Source organism: Moschus berezovskii, chromosome 26 (genome assembly GCF_049115385.1).
Source record: "Moschus berezovskii isolate FMDL1 chromosome 26, NW_MosBer_1.0, whole genome shotgun sequence".
In the NCBI taxonomy this organism is placed as follows: Eukaryota; Metazoa; Chordata; class Mammalia; order Artiodactyla; family Moschidae; genus Moschus; species Moschus berezovskii.
This window is the reverse complement of record NC_142485.1, coordinates 28,091,228-28,112,801: the sequence shown is the minus strand read 5'-3', so window position 1 is coordinate 28,112,801 and position 21,574 is coordinate 28,091,228.

Genomic DNA, 21,574 nt, shown 5'->3' with positions numbered 1-21,574 from the left:
GTATCCTTGTATGTTACCATCATACTCTGTGCTTAGATTTCTTAAAATAAACTCTACTTGACTTTTCTTTCACTATAATACAGGGTATGTGTACTTAGGGACTCTATGTTTTGTACACTTTTACACCCAAACTAAGGCCCAAATAGTTATTGGGCAATTACTTTAAAAAAGTAAGCATTCTTTAGGTTTTACTAGAAGCATGCTCTGAAATGCATTTGAATATAATGACCAAGAGCCTGGGTTTCAGGGTCCAATCTTGGTTCAAACTGTCCCTCCATTGATTACTACTTGCATAACTTTACACTTACATAATTTAATCTTAGTCAACTTACCAAGTCTGTATTTTCTCAAGAGCAAAGTGAGGCTAACGGTGGTTGTGCTGTGTGTGCTTAGTTGCTGAGTTGTGTCTGACTCTTTGTGAGCCCATGGACTGTAGCCCACCAGACTACTCTGACCATGGGGATTCTTTCCGGGCAAGAATACTGGAGTAGGTTGCCATGCCCTCCTCCAGGGATCAAACCCAAGTCTCCCACATTGCAGGCAGATTCTTTACCGACGGAGTCCCAGGGAAGCCCTGGTGGGTTCCCTGGTTATGTTATGTTAACAGTAGTTAACATAAATAAATTATAAAGATTACAAAGATAATTCATGTAAAGGGTTTAGCATTTCTAGTTAACACATAGTAAGCTATCAATAAATATTAACTTATCATTTGATCAACTCAGATTCCTTTCATGAATAAAAAGCTAAATGAACTAGATTATCCATTGGTATTCTCAAAGTCCCTTCCCATCTTTTCAGTAACAACTTCTCTGTGTCTTCATGTGACAATAGGCCCTTTCCTCAGAGAAGAAACCTGATGAAGAGGTTTTCATAAAGACTTAAGTAAGAATGATTCAATGAATTATCTTAGTTTGGTCAATGCTAATCCAAAGGGGGAAAAAATGTATAATGCTGAAATTTCAGGCACCAATATAAAAAAGCTACTGGAAATAATTTGGGGCAAGATGGCCTTTTGGGACAAATAATAGAAATCTTACTATATAAGGAATCTGCTTATTTAATCACTCAATTAAAAATACAGAATGAATTCTTACTATGTGAAATATCCTACCTAGAGGTATAGGAATATAAAGACTTATCTTACTCAATTTTTTCTTCAAGTATGCTTTTAACCTAATGAAGCAGTTAATAGCATCTTATATTGATAATGCTTTAACATACATTATCTCACTTAGCTATAACAACTATCCTGTTATAAAGGCTTGGATGCTTATTGCAATGTCCCCTTTTGGATAAGTTACTGGGTTTTCTTAAGGTCACACAGTTAGAAAGAGGTAGCGTTTAGATTCAGATACAGTTCTCCTGAATATAAACTTTTTTTCTTTATATCATAAAGCTTATACAAACAGAATTTAAATAAATTTAAGTAAAAATGATATCGTAAGTATCATAAAGTATTCAAGACATTTAGATGAGGGCAAAATTAAAATTTTCAATTCATTGCAATTCCGTAATGAGGGGTATTACGCCGTATATAGACACCTGAAGAATGAATTGGATTCTGATAGTAGAGATGGTGGAAGAGGACATTCCAGATGGAAGAAAAGGCAGACAGTAGACAGCAGACACGAGGAAGAGCAGATCATATGATGGAAACATAAAAAATCCTGCCTGACTGAAATTTGGGATATATGAAGGAAGTGAATTGACAATATTTAAAAGACAGATTGGGATCCAGTTATAGAGAATTGAAAGTTTGCACTTTTCTCCATAAGCCAGTAGTTTTCAGCCCTGGCTGAGTATCATAATCAATTTTCTGAAATGCCCATGCCCTGGCACACACCCAGAGATCCTATTACTACCTCTTAGGGGTATGGCCATCTGCATACTTTAAATATCCTCTATTGACTCTGCTCTGTAGGCAAAGCGGAAAATCAGTGTCATGGTGACTGAAGTGTGGTCTATTCCATGTGTGATCTGTAGACTGTGCCAGTCTATAAACTGTTACCATCCTTGATGAGAAATTGAGAGTATGTGCATAAAAACTGTAGAGCAATTTAATGATGTAATTTTATATCTGTTAAAACATATAACTTAGGAAGTGGCACTGTATTTTGTATGCCATTTTTTTAATCTATGTGACTCATTTTACTGTATTTTACAAAGGTATTCTTTCTTGTGAAATGGAAATCAAAAGCAAAAACAAAACTGGGATTTCAATACAGATAATTAAGAAGTATTCTCTAAGCCACAGTGGCTTCTGTGACTATGAAACAATGTTATAATCATGGTACTGTTCGAACATTGATAAGGCTCTGGCACATCAACTGGATGAGAACAGAATCCAGGTAGAAGCCCACACGTTGGGACATGCTTGGATGCAAGTACATCAGTGATAAAGGAAAGAAAGGTTAAATGAATCAGAAAAATACACAAAGAAGAGAAAGTAAAAACTGTCCATACATCAAATTTAGAATAAAAGAAAGGATAAAATCTAATATTAAGTGGTATTATTGAGATGTGAACATCAGTAAGAAAATGTGGAGAGAGAAGTGGGAAGTGAGTGGGGGTGGAGATAAAGATTTTTAGCTTTAGGTAAATTGAGTTTAAGATGTTGGAAATAAATCAAATGGAAATCTCCCCAAGACCACTGAAAATATAGGATGAGGACTTGTTAGAGAGGCGACAGTTCAGTTCAGTTCAATCGCTCAGTCGTGTCCGACTCTTCGCATCCCCATGGACTGCAGCATGCCAGGCTTCCCTGTCCATCACCAGCTCCCAGAGCTTGCTCAAATTCATGTCCATCAAGTCGATGATGCCATCCAACTATCTCATCCTCTGATGAGATGACAGTTGGGAATAATAATCATGGGTGATATTCAAAATATATGACAACCAATGGAGCAGCATACTAATAAGCCTGAATGCACTGTGGCCGTAAACACACAGCACTGCCTGGCACGTGCCCACCAGCTGACTCTGGGCTCCAGATGCAGTTGAGACAGCTATGGGAAGGGGGTGAACAGGCAATAGGATCTCTGAGTAAGAAATTACTAAAAGAAAAAAAAAAAGAATGTGATGAAGAACTCTTCCAGATCATCCATCCTTTGTAGGTTTGAAGTGAAGGAGAGACAGAGGGTATTAAAAAGACAGGTCTGTGTTATGAAATTAATCTTCTCTTGAAGTTGGGAAGAGGAGAAATTTTAAGAGCAAAGAAAAAGACTGTAAATTGTGATGAATTCCATAGAGAATTTGAGGAGAATGAGAAGAAAGGTAAAGCATATGGATTTAGTGAACAGAAATAAATAGGAAAACTTGAATAAGTCAGGTTTGATAGTATAGGGAAAATTTAAGATACACAGCAATAAATAACAATATGTGGTAATAATGATGCAGAGCCAGAAAATATAAAGTCTTCTTTAATAAATGGTACCAGAAGACGCAGGGAAATGACAAGGTTATAGTTTAAGAAGGTGAGAAGAAACAAAGGTCGTCAATATTTGAAGAGTGAATGGATAAGAATTTTCCAGATTTGATGAAATACCTCAATTCATAGATACTAAATCCCAAGAAATCTTAAACAAGTAATCTCAATATATTTTCACAAAATTTTTCCACATCAAATTCATGGAAATCTTAAAACTGCTGGACCTCAAATACGTGGAAATCTTAAAAGCCGGCAAAGATAAAAGACCGCGAGAGAAAGTGCTGCATAAACCAAAACAGATTTCTTGGTAGAAACAATGGAAGCCGGAAAATAGTGGAAATATAATTTCAAAGAGCTAAAAGAAAACTCAGAAATCCATACCCAGCAAAGATCCTTCAACGGAAAGGGAGGCAAGCGAAAGACATTTTCAGATAAACAACCGAAACAGTATGCCTCTGAAGAAAATTCTCCTGACTGAAGGAAAACAATTTGAGCTGGAAAGCTACAGATACAGAAAGGAACCAAAAACAGCAAGACTGGTAAATACACAGGAATTTTAAGTAAACATCAACTGTACAAAATTTTAATTATGCTTTGTGAAGTTTAAAATATAAAGAGACAAATTAAAGTAAATGACAGCAGCGTGCAAATCATGACAGGGAAACGGTGTATTTTACAGAATTTGAAAAAGGGAGAATGTGGAAGAGGCTAGACCTTCTTGATGTTCTAGAAAGACTGTTATTACCACAGGATGAGGGGCAGCTAAAGCTGTTAGGCAACCAATGCCTCAAAGAAGAAGGAAGGATCAGTGTCATTTTGAAAGTGAAGAGATGAGCTGTAACTGTTATGAAAAGAAGTGTTATGAAGAAGATAAATATGCTGACACTCTAGAATGGTCAAAGGGGATGGGTTTGCATATATTGTCTTAACCTATGTGATTTAATTCTGGCTCCTCTTAAGCCTTTATTATTACCTCTACTTTACCAGTGAGGAAACTGTCTAGGGGGAGCCACCCTGAGTCAGAGTAAGTGGCAAAATAGGAATCGGTGAGTCCAGGCACCATCACCTCCCCTAGAAGAAAGGTGTCCTGGGGCTGGGGAGTATCTGTGTTTGCCATTCTATGGGTGTCAGGAGGCTCAGAGTTCCAGGTGTGGCTGCCCCTGTTTCTGCCAGGTTTCAGGGAAAGTAATGCCACATGTATGAGGACGGGACTCTTTCAAGGCTTCAGTAAGGTATGAGAAAGTCTCATTTTCTGTAATCCATTAATCGCCTGGATGAATCACTTTCCTCCAGGATGAAACTCACTTCTGTCAACTGCTCTTCTATAGACTGCAATGCTGAGTATTCCCCCTCATCTGATTTCATAAGTGTCCATAATCGCTCCTCTCCCCTGTCATTTTCTTTAACAGTGTTAAAGTGCTTTGGTTTTTTTATGCCATAGTCACTTGCTTCATGTTCATCCCCTTTTTGCCCCTTTTCTCTTTCTTTTCCCAAGCAGATAAACCTTTGCTGCTTTTTGTAAGAATTGATAACAAATAAGTCTAGGGTGCCACTTTACAACATCTACAAGTCTCTAGGAATTTACTAGAAATTCTGTTTCTTGCTGTTCAGCTGCTAGGTCATGTCCAACTCTTAGTGACGCCATGGACTGCAGCATGTCAACCTCCTCTGTCCTCCACCGCCTCTAGGAGTTTGCTCAAATTCATGTGCATTGAGTCGGTGATGCTATTTAACTATCTCATCCTCTGCCAACAGTTAAATGACACCTCACTGCCTGGCACAAGTAGGGGCTCCTGGTGCCCGAGCTCAGCCTGGCAGACAGAGGCAGGATTTTAAATGACCACTACCAGCCTCTCTCTCTGATGGACACAGCTCCCTCAATATACCAAAAACATCACCGCATCATCATCCAAATTATAAACCATTTCTTATAACAGCAGACCATCAACCGTTTTTTCCACACTTTTTTCATCAGAAAGGAAAAAAACTCATATATTCATACAACAGGTGAGACACAGAAATATAGCCACAAAAATATTTCCTGAGTGTAAGGTTCAGAAAATATGGTTAATCAGCCAGTGTTTTAATTACCCTGAGGTTGGACCTTCAAACCAAAAACTCATAATCTAATTAAAGAAGTCCATCATATAGACAGAACATAAAGCAACATGCAATTAACATTTCCTAAAAATGAAATCAATGCAAGAACATTTTGATTTATTCTAATTATAGTGTTAATTCTGTACCTAATGCAGCAATGGTTTTACATTAAGAAAAAAGTCCTTGAAAGGTCTTTCTTCAAACTGTAATAAGCTTATATTTCTCCCACTGTAGCTGCTTGTAACATACATAAAAGAATTACAAAGAATTCTCAATCTGTGGATATTATAAAATATAGATGACAGAAACCTGGCCCTGAATGCTCCCATAAGAACAGTTTGCTACAATCATACTACGAAGAGTCTTAAGGAGAGCACTTTGATCAATCTGCTTCATTCATCTCCATTTACTTGAAAGAATGTCTTAGAAAGGGCTAAAAGCCAATATACCTGAATTCTTAAATACAGACTTGCTCTTAGTACTCTATACTGCTCCTACTACAGTGCCATGAACCCACTAAACCTTCAGAAAGCATTGCTTCCAGCATGGTGGTGGGTACTTTCTCTAATAGAACATGCTATGGTATACAACTGATCATTGGGAAAGTTGATGAACTGCACGTGACTCCTGGTATTTAAAGGTTTCAAAAGTGAAGATACTATATTCCAAAGTGTGATATTAAACATGAAGTAGAAGGAAAATTGAGGAATCTCCTAGTTGCATTATTTTACATATCAGGAATCTAACATCCAGAGAGGTAAACAGTTCTGCCTATTTGTACACCAAGTCCTGTGAAAGTTCAGTTCGGTTCAGTTACTCAGTCACGTCCGACTCTTTGCGACCCTGTGGACTGCAGCATGGCAGGCCTCCCTGTCCATCACCAACTCCTGGAGTTTAATCAAACTTATGTCCATTGAGTCAATGATGCCATCCAACCATCTCATCCTCTGTCGTCCCCTTCCCCTGCCTTCAACCTTTCCCAGCATCAGAGTCTTTTCAAATGAGTCATCAGGTGGCCAAAGTATTGGAGTTTCAGCTTTAGCATCAGTCCTTCCAATGAAAACCCAGGACTGATCTCCTTTAGGATGGACTGGTTGGATCTCCTTGCAGTCCAAGGGACTCTCAGGAGTCTTCTCCAGCACCACAGTTCAAAAGCATCAATTCTCTGGCACTCAGCTTTCTTTATAGTCCAACTCTCACATCCACACATGACTACTGGAAAAACCATAGCTTTGACTAGATGGACCTTTGTTGGCAAAGTAATGTCTCTGTCTTTTAATATGCTGTCTAGGTTGATCAAAGCTTTTCTTCCAAGGAGCAAGCATCTTTTAATTTCATGGCTGCACCATCTGCAGTAATTTTGGAGCCCAAGAAAATAAAATAGCCCACTGTTTCCATTGTTTCCCCATCTATTTCCCATGAAGTGATGGGACCAGATGCCATGATCTTAGTTTTCTGAATGTTGAGTTTTAAGCCAATTTTTTCACTCTCCTCTTTCACTTTCATCAAGGGGCTCTTTAGTTCTTCTTTACTTTCTGCCATAAGGGTGGTGTCATCTGCATATCTGAGGTTATTGATATTCTTCCCGGCAATCTTGATTCCGGCTTGTGCTTCATCAAGTCCAGCATTTCTCATGATGTATTCTGCATATAAGTTAAATAAGCAGGGTAACAATATACTTATACAGCCTTGACGTACTCCTTTTCCAATTTGGAACCAGTCTGCTGTTCCATGTCCATTTCTAACTGTTGCTTCTTGACCTGCATACAGGTTTCTCAGGAGTCCTATGCAAAGTACAAGCCAAATCAGCTCTACTGACTCCTAGATCTTTGGAATCAGAAAGATCTAGTTTTAGATCCATCTTTTTGCACATAAACATATGAAAATGCAAGGTGCTTCCCTAACTCTTGCTTTCCTCATCTTTAGAACAGAAACAGTAATACAGACCCAGCAGGATGTGAAGATTAAATGAAATAATGATAAGATACCTTTGATGTGGCTGCTCCTTTAAGCTGTAGAACCCAAGGTGATGATTTTTCTTTCTAAGGATATGTGAGGATTATCTTTAATACCCTCTAGAGAATGTCAAAAAAGAGAAAGACTTCCATATGCATTAGAGGTTAGCAAAATTATCAGCACCAATTATTAAAGATTCTTCACCAAGATCAAGAGAATTATAAATGAGATCTTTGGAAGTAAGAGGGTAAGAGGTTATTCAAAGAAGCTGTGTAAGCCTTCTATGATGGATGAGCCCAAGGAGTATCTATGCCTTCAGATCAGTCCAGTAAGACATTTTGTATTCCTTTTTTTTCAATCACTCCTAATATTTATTGTGCTAAATCTATCTTGCTGTAGCCACACGAGCCATATTTTCTGTTCTTTATTAATTAAAAGGTGGTGTGTGAAGGATGGGGAGGAAAGCTAGATGTGTAAAGAAGGAAAAGAGAAGAAATCGTTTTTTTTTTTAACTTTTGCTCTTTTTTTTTTAATGGAGTATAATTGCTTTACAAAGCCCAGGTGGCACAGTGGTAAAGAATCTACAGGTTTGACCCCTGGGTTGGGAAGATCCCCTGGAATAGGAAATGGCAATCCACTTCAGTATTCTAGCCTGGAAATTCCATGGACAGCAGAGCTTGGTGGGTCCATGGGGTCGCAAAAAGTTGGACACAACTGAATACTATCCATACAATTGCTTTACAATGTTGTGTTAGTTATACATCACTATACAACATAAGCTATGGTTTTGCATGCTCTTACAATTCTGTAAGTACTATAATTTTGAATAAAAAAAAAAGAGAATGAGTCTAACAAGGCTCCCTTTTCCCATTTGAGAACGGAAATTAGGGGAAAAATAATAACGTTGAATAAGTATAAAGTTGTAACTACTCTAATAAAATAAATTAATTTCTAAACTGAAATTTACAGACTATTTTTATGTTTTACAAAGTATTGGCAGCACTTTTTATTTATCTAAGAATGACTAGAGAATCACAGAATTTGAGCTAACTGCCATCCAAGAAGACAGGAACAATTAGTCCCACAGAATTGCTTTAACAAGAAGTGAACAGACAATTGACAGATAAATGGATAAAGAAGATGTGGTACAAATATGCAATAGAATATTACTCGGCCATAAAAAGAACAAAATACTGCCAGATGCAGCAATGTGGATGGACCTAGAGATTATTCACACGAAGTGAAGGAAGCAAGATAGATAAAGACATATATGGCATCACTTACATGTGGAATCTAAAAAAATGACAGAAATAAACTTATTTACAAAACAGAAATAGACTCACAGACTTAGAAAACAAATGTTTGGTTACTAAAGATAAAAAAAGGTGGGGGAAGGCATATTAGGAGCTTGGGGTTAACATATACACACCACTATACTTAAAATAGATAATCAACAAAGAGGACCAATTGTATAGCACAGAGAACTCTATTCAACACTCTGCAATAACCTAAACAGTAAAAGAATCTGAAAAGGAAGAGACATATGTAAAAAAAAAAATCTTAAGAGAATATTGAATTAAATTGGAAACATAAATTGAAAAAAGACGTAACCAGACATTAAGTTGATATCCGACTATATCCCATGAGTCTTGCCTCTCCAATATAGCAGTTAGACCACAATAAAGATTATTTTACAATTAGATATTTTTAGTACATTTCCTGTGAGTAAATTCTCACAAATAAGATTATGGAGAATTTCATGTAGGTGCCATAATTTACTTAACCAAATCTCATTTGTTAAATCATTTTAAAAATCATGATTGACAATATTTAAATAAATGTAACTTTATATAATAAGTTTTTCATACTTTTCAATTATTTACTTAAATACCCATAAATGAGGCTTATGAACTTGTGGGTATGCATTATTTTTGCTCTTCACATGTGTTACCAAATTGTTCTGTAAAGAGACTTCAACACCTTTATTGCTACCAGCAGTACATGAACAGTTCTGTTTTACTAGAATTAGATATTATTAGTTTAAATGTAAAATTAATACCTATAAAATAATGTCTAGATTTTAAACCTGAATCTCTTTACTACAAAACATTCTCCCATACATTTACCATCTATATTTTTATCTCTGAGGAATGGTTTACATTTATGCAAGTTCATCCCAATGGTATGTTCTGATTAAAGGATATTTGGTATCATATCAGGCTCTCTGGTTGAATTTATAGCTGCAGGAAGGAAAGGAACATCATAGAGGAGTCATAAATATTTGTAGAAATGCCATTCTCCAGGTTCCCTATTCCCCAGGCATTAGCATTTAGTGCTGACTCAAAAGACAATGGAATTCTTAGACAGATCTTGGGAAAGGAACTAATTTCCTTGTTTTATAAAATATGTACTATTAAGGATATAATTGAGATCAAAGATGGAAAAAAATCAAGGGAATTTTATTTCTTGTATAGTGCTTCTAATAAATTTTAGCAATCTGGGGATAATCAGCTTCTTTTCACATTAAGTCTAAAATAGGACGCTGAATAACTTCTGATCCAAAGTAAAGTAAAATTTTACTGTTAAGCAACACTTAAACAGAATAAGAAAATTCTTCTGTAGTAATTAGAAATTCTAGTTTCCTAAAGATTGTTTTGGGTTTGATTAAAACATAACTTTACATTTTTTTAAAAAGTAAAGATGCATATTACTTTTAAACAAGAGGAATCTTTACAGAAACATTCATATATTGAAACACTGCAAATATCAAAAAACATGAGTTTCACAGAAAAATGCAAAAGTGGCAGGGATGATGGATAATGATGGTCACAAAGAAATGGTTAGAAAGATATTTCACAACAACATCCAAACAGCAAAGGTATTTAGTTGTAGAAATCATAAAGCAGAAAATATATTTTCAAAATCAGTGATATTTACCAAACATTTGAATTTTGGATAATAATATATTTCTACCCAAATGAACCCTGCTATTATATCTATATGACAGCTGCCAAATTGTTCCGGAAGGAAATTTGGCTCATGTGCTTTACAGCAGTTCATCCATTTAGTTTAAACAGCTGGCAAGGTTCAGAAATACCAGAATTAGGACATATTAATATGCAAAGAGCAGTTCAGAGTGATGGATATTTTCTTCTGCTCAGACTTGCTCACAGTTTTGTAACTTTAAACAAAGATACAATCTTAGAAGCTTTGACTTTAACTGGCATGAAGTTTGGGTTGTAAGATGACAGTTCCTTTAAGGACAGTTTCCATCATTTTTCTCAGGAACATGAGAGAAAGGACAGAAAGCAGAGAAAACACAATTTCCTCTCCTTGGTTTTCTTTGGATCCTAAAATCTTTCCCTTTTTCTCCAGTATTCCTGAGGCTGGTTCTACATTTCTACCTAATCTCTTCAAATCTCGCTTCATACTTTGACCTGCCATAGTTATTATGGGTTTTAGAGATGAGTGATTCTACAGAATTATTTGATAAAATCCGCCCTCTTGAACACTTGGGCAGTGTTGGTGGGGATAAACTGGTACAGCCACTACAGAAAACAATATAGAGCTTCCTTCAAAAATTAAAACCTCAACTACTATGTGACCCGGAAATCCCACTCTGGGTGCATACCCAAAGCGAATAAAACCGCTGCCTTGAGAGATACCTGCACCCTCAACGTTCACTGCAGCATCATTCACAACAGTGAAGACATGGAAACAACCTTCGCGTTCAGCAATAGAAGAATGTGTAAAGAAAATGTAATCCTATTCAACTATGAGAAAGAACTCCTGCCACTGCAACAACATGGATAAAACTTGAAGGCACAGTGCTAGGTGAGCTGAGTCAGACACATAAAGGTGAGTACTTCATGAGGTCGCTTACATGTGAAATTAAACAACACAAGAAATTACAGGTATGGAAAACAAACTGGTGGTTACCACAGGTAGGGGGTGCTGGGTGGGAGAACTGGGCGAAGGTGGTCAAAAGGTGCAAACTTCCAGCTATAAGATGCATAAGATTTGAGGATATAATGTACATCATGGTAACTAGAGTTAGCAAAACTGCACTGCTTATTTGAAAGCTGGAGATCCAACCAGTCCATTCTAAAGGAGATCAGTCCTGGGTGTTCATTGGAAGGACTGATGCTGAAGCTGAAACTGCAATACTTTGGCCACCTCATGCGAAGAGTTGACTCACTGGAAAAGACTCTGATGCTGGGAAAGGTTGGGGGCGGGAGGAGAAGGGGACGACAGAGAACGAGATGGCTGGATGGCATCACCGACTCTGTGGACATGAGTTTGAGTGAACTCTGGGAGTTGGTGATGGACAGGGAGGCCTGGCGTGCTGTAATTCATGGGGTCGCGGAGAGTTGGACACGACTGAGCGACTGAACTGAACTGAACTGAATTGAAGACACTAGATCTTAAAAGTTGTAATCACAAGAAAAAAATTTGTAACTGTGTGGTGATGGATGTTAACTAGCCTTATTGCAGAAATCATTTTGCAATATATACATGTACTAAATCACTATTTTTGTACACCTAAAACAGATACAATGTTATGTCAATTATATTGAAGTAAAACTGGGGGTAGGGGAGAATTCACCCTCTTTCCTAAGTAAAACAAACAAACAAAGTAGCAAACAAATAAAACAACTATTTAGCAAACAAAAAGAAGAAGGAACTTACGACAAAGGGAGGTACCAGTAATATTCAATCTTGTATAATATTTGTCAGGAAACATTAGAAACATTCACTAAATATTCCAGCAATAAGACATAAATACCCTCTATCAGCAGTAGTACTGTTCAACACTATATTGGAAGTTCTGCCAGGTAAAATACAAGATAAATATATAAGTGATAGAACAATGAGAAACAAAGAAAAATATTCTACTTGGAAAAGCCAAGAAAATCAATTGACAAACTGATAAGTGATTTCAGCCAACCCATGATAAAAAATAAAAGTAGACCAAAATCAATAGCATCAGCAATAGCCAATTTGAAAGCATAGGTAAAAATGCCCAATTACACTGGCAACACACATATTAAAATAGTGAGGAATAAACCTAAAAAGAAAAATGTGAGTTCTATATAAAGAAAACCATATTTAGGAACATAAACAAAGGTATAAAGAAATGAACCAACACCTCATGCCAGGTTAAGAGAGTTCAATGTAATGGAGATGCCTATAATCCATGTTTTAATCAATTCTGTCAATATTTAGCATGTTTTCCAAGAAACTCATCAAATAGATTAAGCTTCATTTTGAAAAATGAGTTTAGAAGACACAGATGAAGGAATAAACGTATCTATACACTGTATGGTAGGCAAGTTTAAAAATTTTTAAAGAAAGGACTGGAGGTAAAGGTAAAAAACTAGCCATTAAAGATATTTTTAAAAAAACAAATTATAAGCTTGTGATGGTGATTAACATTTACTTACTGTTCTAAGCAAAGATTTGTTAGAAGAAAGGGAAAAACAATCAGTACCACAGAATGGAAAATGCAGAAACAGATCTATGTGTGCAAACTCAAAAGATGATAAGGGTAACCTTCCAAATTAGTAGGGAAAGGATGGATGGGAAAACTCAGTAAATAGGGCTTACAAACTGGTTATCAACTTGTTGGGTAAAAATGAACTTACAGATTACATATCATATATTCTAAATGTAATGAAACAATAATGTCATTAGGCAAATTATTAATAGTAATATATTAATAATATAAAAATAATATTAGGAAAAATATACAATGGATCTTTAGACTATAGAAGAGCTTAGGACAATACAGGAGGAAAGCAACAAAGGTAAAGACTAAAATTTGGGGATGTAAAATACAGGCTTCTGTATCATAAAGTACCAAGGAAAGTACCAGTGTACTTTTGATATTAAAACTCTCCTGTTTAAACTCTTCTGTTAAGAAACAGAAGACAGAAAGAAAAAATTCTACTACATGAAATATAAATAATATCAGATATCTCATCTAATATTATATGTTGGTTAATAAAAACAACTCCAGGTTTGTTTGATTATCTGAGTTTGTACCCAACTCTGCCAGCTACGGTGACCTTGGGCAGGGTTTCTCAGCTTTATGGTCTCAGCTCCCTCATTTGTAAAATGGAGACAATCCCACCAGATTTGTTGTGCAGAAAGAAGTAAATTAGTTAATCCACATGAAGAGCTTAGAATGGTGTGTGGGCTCATTAGCCACAAGTGTAATTATTACTGTTTACAATAAAAAATATTCAGAATATTTAAATATGTAAAAAATTTTTTAAATTAATTTTCTAAAGTACAAAGAATGTAATTTACAAGTGAATAAAATGTTCAGTTCAGTCGCTCAGTTGTGTCTGACTCTTTGCAACCCCGTGAACTGCAGCACGCCAGGCTTCCCTGTCCATCACCAACTCCCAGAGTTTATTCAAACTCATGTCCACTGAGTCGGTGATGCCATTCAACCATCTCATTTTCTGTCATCCCCTTCTCCTCCTGCCTTCAATCTTTCCCAACATCAGGGTCTTTTCAAATGAGTTATCTCTTCTCATCAGGTGGCCAAAATATTGGAGCTTCAGCTTCAACATCAGTACTTTCAATGAACACCCAGGACTGATTTCCTTTAGGATAGACTGGCTGGATCTCTTTGAAGTCTGAATAAAATGTAGGGACAGATAATTCATAGAAGAAGAAATACAAATGACCAATGAACATTAAAAAATATTCTCAATGGTAATACTCTAAGAAATGCAAATTCAAAGTCCAATAAGATAACAATTTGTATCCATCAGGTTAAAAAAAAGATAATCAACAGAATGATTATAGTGACAGTGGGGTTATAGAGAAACAGCTCCTCAAATTCAATATTGGTGAGTAAAAATGTATGCCTACTTTTGAAGAAGAAATTTGGGAGAACATTATAAAATATAAAATATATATATACTATCATCTAACAATTCCATTTCCTAGAATCTGCCCTGGATAAATACTCTAGTCCTGCAAAAATACATTGTTTATGATTAGGGATATGAGAAAATCCCTAAATGTCGATCAGTGTAGCTAGGTAAACAATGATTCATGGTTTAATGCAACTGTTTAAAATAATCTCTATCTACATATACTGCCAAAGAATTTTCAAAGCCATACTGTTAAATTAAAAAACAAATTGAAGAAAAGTACATAATAATTGATCCCATGTACTTTTTAAAGTCCACAAAACAGTATAATATATAATTCATACATACACATGTGTACTATACAAAGCGTATTTGTAGAAACATTTATATGCTTTACTTGTATATGTATATATGTAAACCACATAAAGACAATGGTCAATTTGGGGACCAGTCAAAGGAGTGGGTGGGGCCTGCAGGAAAATAATTTTATCAAGGTTGAATTTTATTTTACGTGTATTGACTGAATCCTTTACAATGAAGTGCATTCACTTATTTATTGTGAAATTTTAAAATTCAACAAAAGCAATGAGACCTAGCACACAGAAACACTCAAATAATTGCTGTTACTGCAGATATGAATGTAATGATTAACCCTGAAATTACGCGCTAGTCTCTTGCTCTCAAGGCACTGCTACTAAGTCACTTCAGTCGTGTCCGACTCTATATGACCCCATAGACGGCAGCCCACCAGGCTCCCCCATCCCTGGGATTCTCCAGGCAAGAACACTGGAGTGGGTTGCCATTTCCTTCTCCAATGTGTGAAAGTGGAAAGTGAAAAGTGAAAGCGAAGTCGCTCAGTCGTGTCTGACCCTTAGCGACCCCATGGACTGCAGCCTACCAGGCTCTTCCATCCATGGGATTTTCTAGGCAAGAGTACTGGAGTGGCTTGCCATTGCCTTCTCCGTCTCAAGGCACTAAGAGTCTAGTTTTCTGAGAACCAGGATGAATACCCCTCTCGGCTCTAAATGCATTACAATTTTTCAAACAGATTTCTAAAACCAACGTAAAGTGAAAGCTTGCATAGCTTTCAAGCCATCAGGAATCCCTGCTGGATTGATTCAAAATGAAAGAGAAGCCTCAGTCCTCCTCTTCAGTAAACATGGCCTAACTAACACAGAGCTCGGTTTTACAAAGGCCAGCATACTTTCAGATTCAAAGAGCAAGAAGACAATTCACATTCTGACGGTTGTGTCACTTTTGTTTGCTTTATTCGCATTTTCATTTTTAAAAATTACTCATTAATATCCTATGTCTGTGCAGCTGACAGAAATACAATTTATTTGAGAAACAGAAACATGAATTGCCCCAGGTTTTTAAATTTGATTGTTAAAAATATGATACAGTGAATGCTGATTTGAAACCTCTAAAAACAAGCTCTGCAAAATTCAAATCATTTCTAGATAAAATGTTAAATTTTCTACAGCAAGTTTGTATCAGGGAAGCATCAATTATTTTAGGTCTGCCCTTCAGTTCATACCATAAAAATCTCAGTCTTTTCTTGGTCTGTCCTTCAATTATAGATGTAAGGTCAACAGTTTGGTATATTATACTTAATGTAATGGTTGTATCCAATTTATCCCTTTCTCATCCAATGATAATTTTTATTAATGTAAGTTATGTGAAATAGATGGAGTCAGGCCAATGATAAAGTCCCCTGACTGCAGTTATGAAATTCGCTCAACTTCATAATATCTGGAAATTCCGAGGGTACCTTCAACTTGGAAGTTAACTTCTTTGAGTAAATTAGGACTGTCCTTGGTGAATGGTAAAGGACCTCACTAAATAAAATGCATTATTAGATTTACATTGACATAAATGTATTTCCCTATGCCTCAATTTATTCATTTTAAAAATGAGATTGGATTAGATGATTTAATCCTATCTTTCAGTCCAAAAAAGGTGGGGGGGAAGAAAACTAAGTATGGGCTTTCTTATAGAAATCATTCCAGAGAAAATTAGGTCAATTTTAAGTAATAAGTAAAAAAGAAAATAAAGTATAGATATATCTCTGGTGAAATTCTAGAACAGATTATCAAAGATGTATGTGGTCCATCAGTACTTGACAAAGAAAAGTTAATAGTAATAATGATCATACCAGCCCCGAGCATCCTGTAACATGTTTCAATGCCATTCTCCCAAATCATCCCACCCTCACCCTCTCCCACAGAGTCCCAAAGACTGTTCTATACATCTGTGTCTCTTTTGCTGTCTCGTATACAGGGTTATCATTTGCATCTTTCTATATTCCATATATATGCGTTAGTATACTGTATTGGTATTTTTCTTTCTGGCTTACTTCACTCTGTATAATAGGCTCCAGTTTCATCCACCTCATTAGAACTGATTCAAATGCATTCTTTTTGATGGCTGAGTAATACTCCATTATATATATGTACCAAAGCTTTCTTATCCATTCGTCTGCAGATGGACATCTAGGTTGCTTCCATGTCCTGGCTATTATAAACAGTGCTGCAATGAACATTGGAGTACATGTGTCTCTTTCAATTCTGGTTTCCTCGGTGTGTATGCCCAGGAGTGCGATTGCTGGATCATATGGCAGTTCTGGTATGCGGGGATGACCCAGAGGGAGGATAAGGGGAGAAGAGAGGTGGGAGGGGGGTTCAGGAAGGGGAACTCATGTATATCTGGGGCGGATTCATGTCAATGTATGGCAAAACCAACCAATATAATATTGTAAAATAATTAGCCTCCAATAAAAAAATAATAAAAAAGAAAAAAATAAAAGCTTTCATGGGGGGAGCAGAAAAAAAAGTAATAATAATGATCATAATAATTTAGCAAAGGTTGCATAAGAAATTTCATCAAATAAGAGTTTTTCTTTTTTCTTTTTAAAGCAGGGTAACTGGACTAAACAATGAAAAAAATGCTGGAAAGATTACATGCATTCAGGTTGTTATCAAGATATTTGAAGATTTTTTCATATGAAGATTGAAAAATGTGGATAGTGAGGTCTTCTTGTGGCTTGGGAGACAAAAAGGACTGATAAAGTTCACGATCAAGTTGAAGGATTAATTATTTATTAATGGTTTATTATCTGTTTTGAAGGTTTTGCCCACAGTCTTGACTCCATTACTTTTTTAAAAATCAATAATAAAGATACAAAGAGAATCAAATTTAGAAATCATTTAAGTCAAGGACGCATGGGTAACTGTGCATCTAATCACAAAACCTTAATTCCAAATGTTTAATAGGCTAAAGTGACAAGATTAAAACTATGAGAGGAAATGTAGGTAGAGAAAAATCTTGCCTACCAGTAACAATAAATAAATAATAAAAATTCTGGCTATTCAATACTCCATCAGTACTATGAATATGACACAGTACTTACATGTCTAAAACAAGCTTGACATGAACCAGTCGTGTGCATGACTTCATCTCCCTCTCCCAAAACAACTGCAGTTTAAACTCGGCTACTAGTGTTCAGGAAAATCTATGTTTCGGTGTTCAGAAATCTATGTTTAGTTCTGGCTACCCTATTTAAAAGATAATGGTTACCTTTTTAATTCTGGCTACCATACTTAAAAATACATTAGAGACAATTTTAGACAAAAGGAAGTTTTAAATATGGTAACTCTATTCGGAACTGTGTCACATGAAGAAATTAAAGATATTTTTAGCTTAGAAATACAATGTGTGTGCACTTGAGTTTGTATATACAATTTTTAGAAAGGAAGTAAAGGGAAGTAGCCAGTCCATTCTAAAGGAAATCAGTCCTGAATATTCATTGGAAGGACTGATGCTGAAGCTGAAACTCCAATACTTTGGCCACCTGATGCAAAGAACTGACTCATTGGAAAAGACCCTGATGCTGGGAAAGATTGAAGGCAGGAGGAGAAGGGGACGACAGAGAATGAGATGGTTGGATGAAATCACCGACTCGATGGACATGAGTTTGAGTTAACTCCGGGAGTTGGTGATGGACAGGGAGGCCTGGCATGCTGCACTCCATGGGGTTGCAAAGAGTCGGACACAACTGAGTAACTGAATTGAACTGAAAGGGAAGCAAAATGAAAATACTAATATTTGTAGGATTATCTCTTGGAAAACAAATTTATTTCACATTTAATTCCTTTATCCTGTCTTATTTTTGTAAATAGATGTTTAACCAAAAACAATAGAATTATTCTTCACAGCCACCATTTTTATAATCAGGAAAAGAGAGAAGTGGAAAGAAGAGATATATAAACTTAGTTAAAGCAAACATCCTAGTTGCACTCATGTTTCTCCAGGTTTATTCATCTTGTGTATTCAATGTCAAGCATATTGGCAGGTAAAGAGCAGATATTCAATAAGTTTAAATAAATGAATAATAGAAGAATGAATAAGTAATTATGGAGTGAATGATTGGAGCAGTCTCAGACACTAGAAATGTTCCAGTCAAGGCTGGATGACTATTTATCAGGAATCTCTTGAAAGGATTTCTAAAAGAAGATAATGAGACTAGAAGACTTGAAGATACCTTTTAAATGTCAAATTATTTAAGAGATCAATTATTTCCTATAGTTTTGATCACTATTATCATTTAAGCATTAGAACTGGTTCAAAGATATGAGTTTATTATTAAAAGGAGAGAGAGAGATACATAAATGTAAAGTTTAAGATTTCTGGTACGGAAAAGCTTGGTAAAGCATTTTTCCATATGTAACTAAATTATGTCAATTTAAGTGGAATGCCCTTCAGAAAGGAAATAAAATATATAATTTGAATGGCAATGTACAATTTCACTTTTGTCATGTCCTAGTAAATCCTTTCTGCAGTTTTGACAAAAACATGGCAATTAAATTACATTCTAAAACAATATCTGTATATTTCATTTGGGATCCTAACTTACCTATGTAGCTTTAATTCATTTTACATTGAAATTAAGTATTGTTTCCATAGATTAGTGACTCCTGTGAATAAATAGCTACTTATGTTTCATGCTTAAGCTTTTTATTATAAATATTTTATAATACAACTCCAATGCTATGTTCTATTAGGCTTATTTTTTAACAGAGAATTTTCTGTTAAAGTATTTAAAATGTATTACAGACAGTGTTAGAAAAATAAGGATGGTGTACATAGATAAACAAAGGCATTAACCATATCCCATAGGATATTGAAATGATCTATTTTTTAAAAAATTATTGAAATGTTCCAAGGTTATAGTTATACAAAGAATAATTTTAAACTAATAATAAAACCTTAAGTAATCTGAAGAGCTTTAGAAGAATATAATTATGTAAAGAACCTGTAATGAAATACATAAACTTTAACGGTGCTTGTCTTTTGCTAGTGGGACTGTGGGTGATTTTCCCCCCCCATTCTTTCTACATTTTTATAATCAGAATAAACTATTTTCAAAAACAGTTTTCATAAAATAAGAGTAAACTAACACACGATACATATTTCAAAAGCAAAATATTTATGCTAATTTAAAAATTATTATTTAACTTGAATGTCTTTATGTCACACAAATGAAAAGCTCTCCTATAACCTAGGGCAAAGCCCCTTGCTATGGCACTAGGAAAGGAATTATTTCACTGAACTGAATATTCCTGTTAGGCAGTTAGAGTAGGGAAAAGGGGCACCCAAAATGTTGGTCAGAAGAAGTGGCGGCTAAACCAAGGACCTGAGTGAAGACTCCTGGCAGGAAAATGAGTCTGGCACACAGCCTTCCCTGACTGGTCTCGGGCTCATGCCTTATTTGCATAGGGTACAAACAATCAGGCCCCAGGACTGCCCAGAGGAGGGAACAAAGGATTTAAACAGGAAGTCAAAAAGGAGGCTCTCACATTTCCAGAGCATGCAGCTGAATAAATCTTGCCTGCTTGGGCTATCCTGGTCTGTCCTTTCAATTCTTTGCAACGATGAGACAAGAACCAAGGGAGAGAAGAACCAACCTAATACTCCAAATAAGCAAAGTCACGTTTTTAAGCAGTAAAATCGTTGGAAAATTAGACCCATTTATAAAATTTATTTTTTTCCTGAATCATTTTAAGCTCCTTTCTTGCTTTCATGATGCAATCAATATTTTTTAACCTTCTCTAAATGGTTCAGAGGTATTTTGTGACTTTCAGGGATTTAATAGAGGAACACTCAGTTCCTACCAAGGTGCAGAAGGGCATTGGTGACAATAAAAGTTTTAGTTTTTGAGTTACAGTGTTTATTCCTCACACAATTTCTGTGCTAGATAGTAATACTTATTAGACATTAATACTTCTTATTATACATTACTACTGTTATCATGCTTTTCTTTACCTTTTACTCTTCTTCCCTTGACTTCCCCTAGTTTATGGCTTCAAATACCACATGGTATAAAAATAAATTAATATTGCTTATGGCTATGCTTAATAAACAATCTCTTAAATTTATTCATCAACAAATATGTTCCATGGCCAGGCATACATCAAGGCAATTGAAGAGCTGGGAGCTAGGAGCAGGGTGCGCTTGAGAGGGTCCAAGTGGCCAAAACAAAGTGAAGACAGACTGGTAGTGTAGTAGGACATGATCAGAGATGAAGTAAAAACCCAAGTCATGCCATGCACTACAGGTAACACACAGATTTTGGTTTTAACTCTGGGTGGGGAGCTGCTGAGTGGTGTTAGAACAGGAACTCAATATGTTTGACTTTAAATTTTTAAATATTCAGTCCACTACAAAATTATGGTGGTTCTAACATTCAAAATATACTTAAAATCTATTCACTTTACATCTCTATTGCCACAACCCTTATGTGAACCATACCTCCTTTTTCAGGAACTATTTTAGTTGCTATTTAATGTAAAGCATTCTTTCTTTACAATCTTGGCCCTAATCATGAAGTGTTAGAGAAAAAGAGAAAACAAAGATGACTCTAAGGTTTCAGTCTGAGAACTGCAAGAATGGTATGGCCACTAAGATACAAAACTCTGAAGAAGGTTAATTTGGTGAGGCCACAGGTCAACATAATTTTGAAAAATAAACACATGGTTAGAGAACTTATACTTACTGAATTCAACACTTTTGTAAAGCACGTTTAATCAAGAATATGTGGTACTGAAAGAAGTATAGAAATAAAGATTAATAAAATAGTCTTGAAAGCCCAGAAATAAACTCTTACATACAAGATCAATTAACTTTGACAAAGGCACCAATT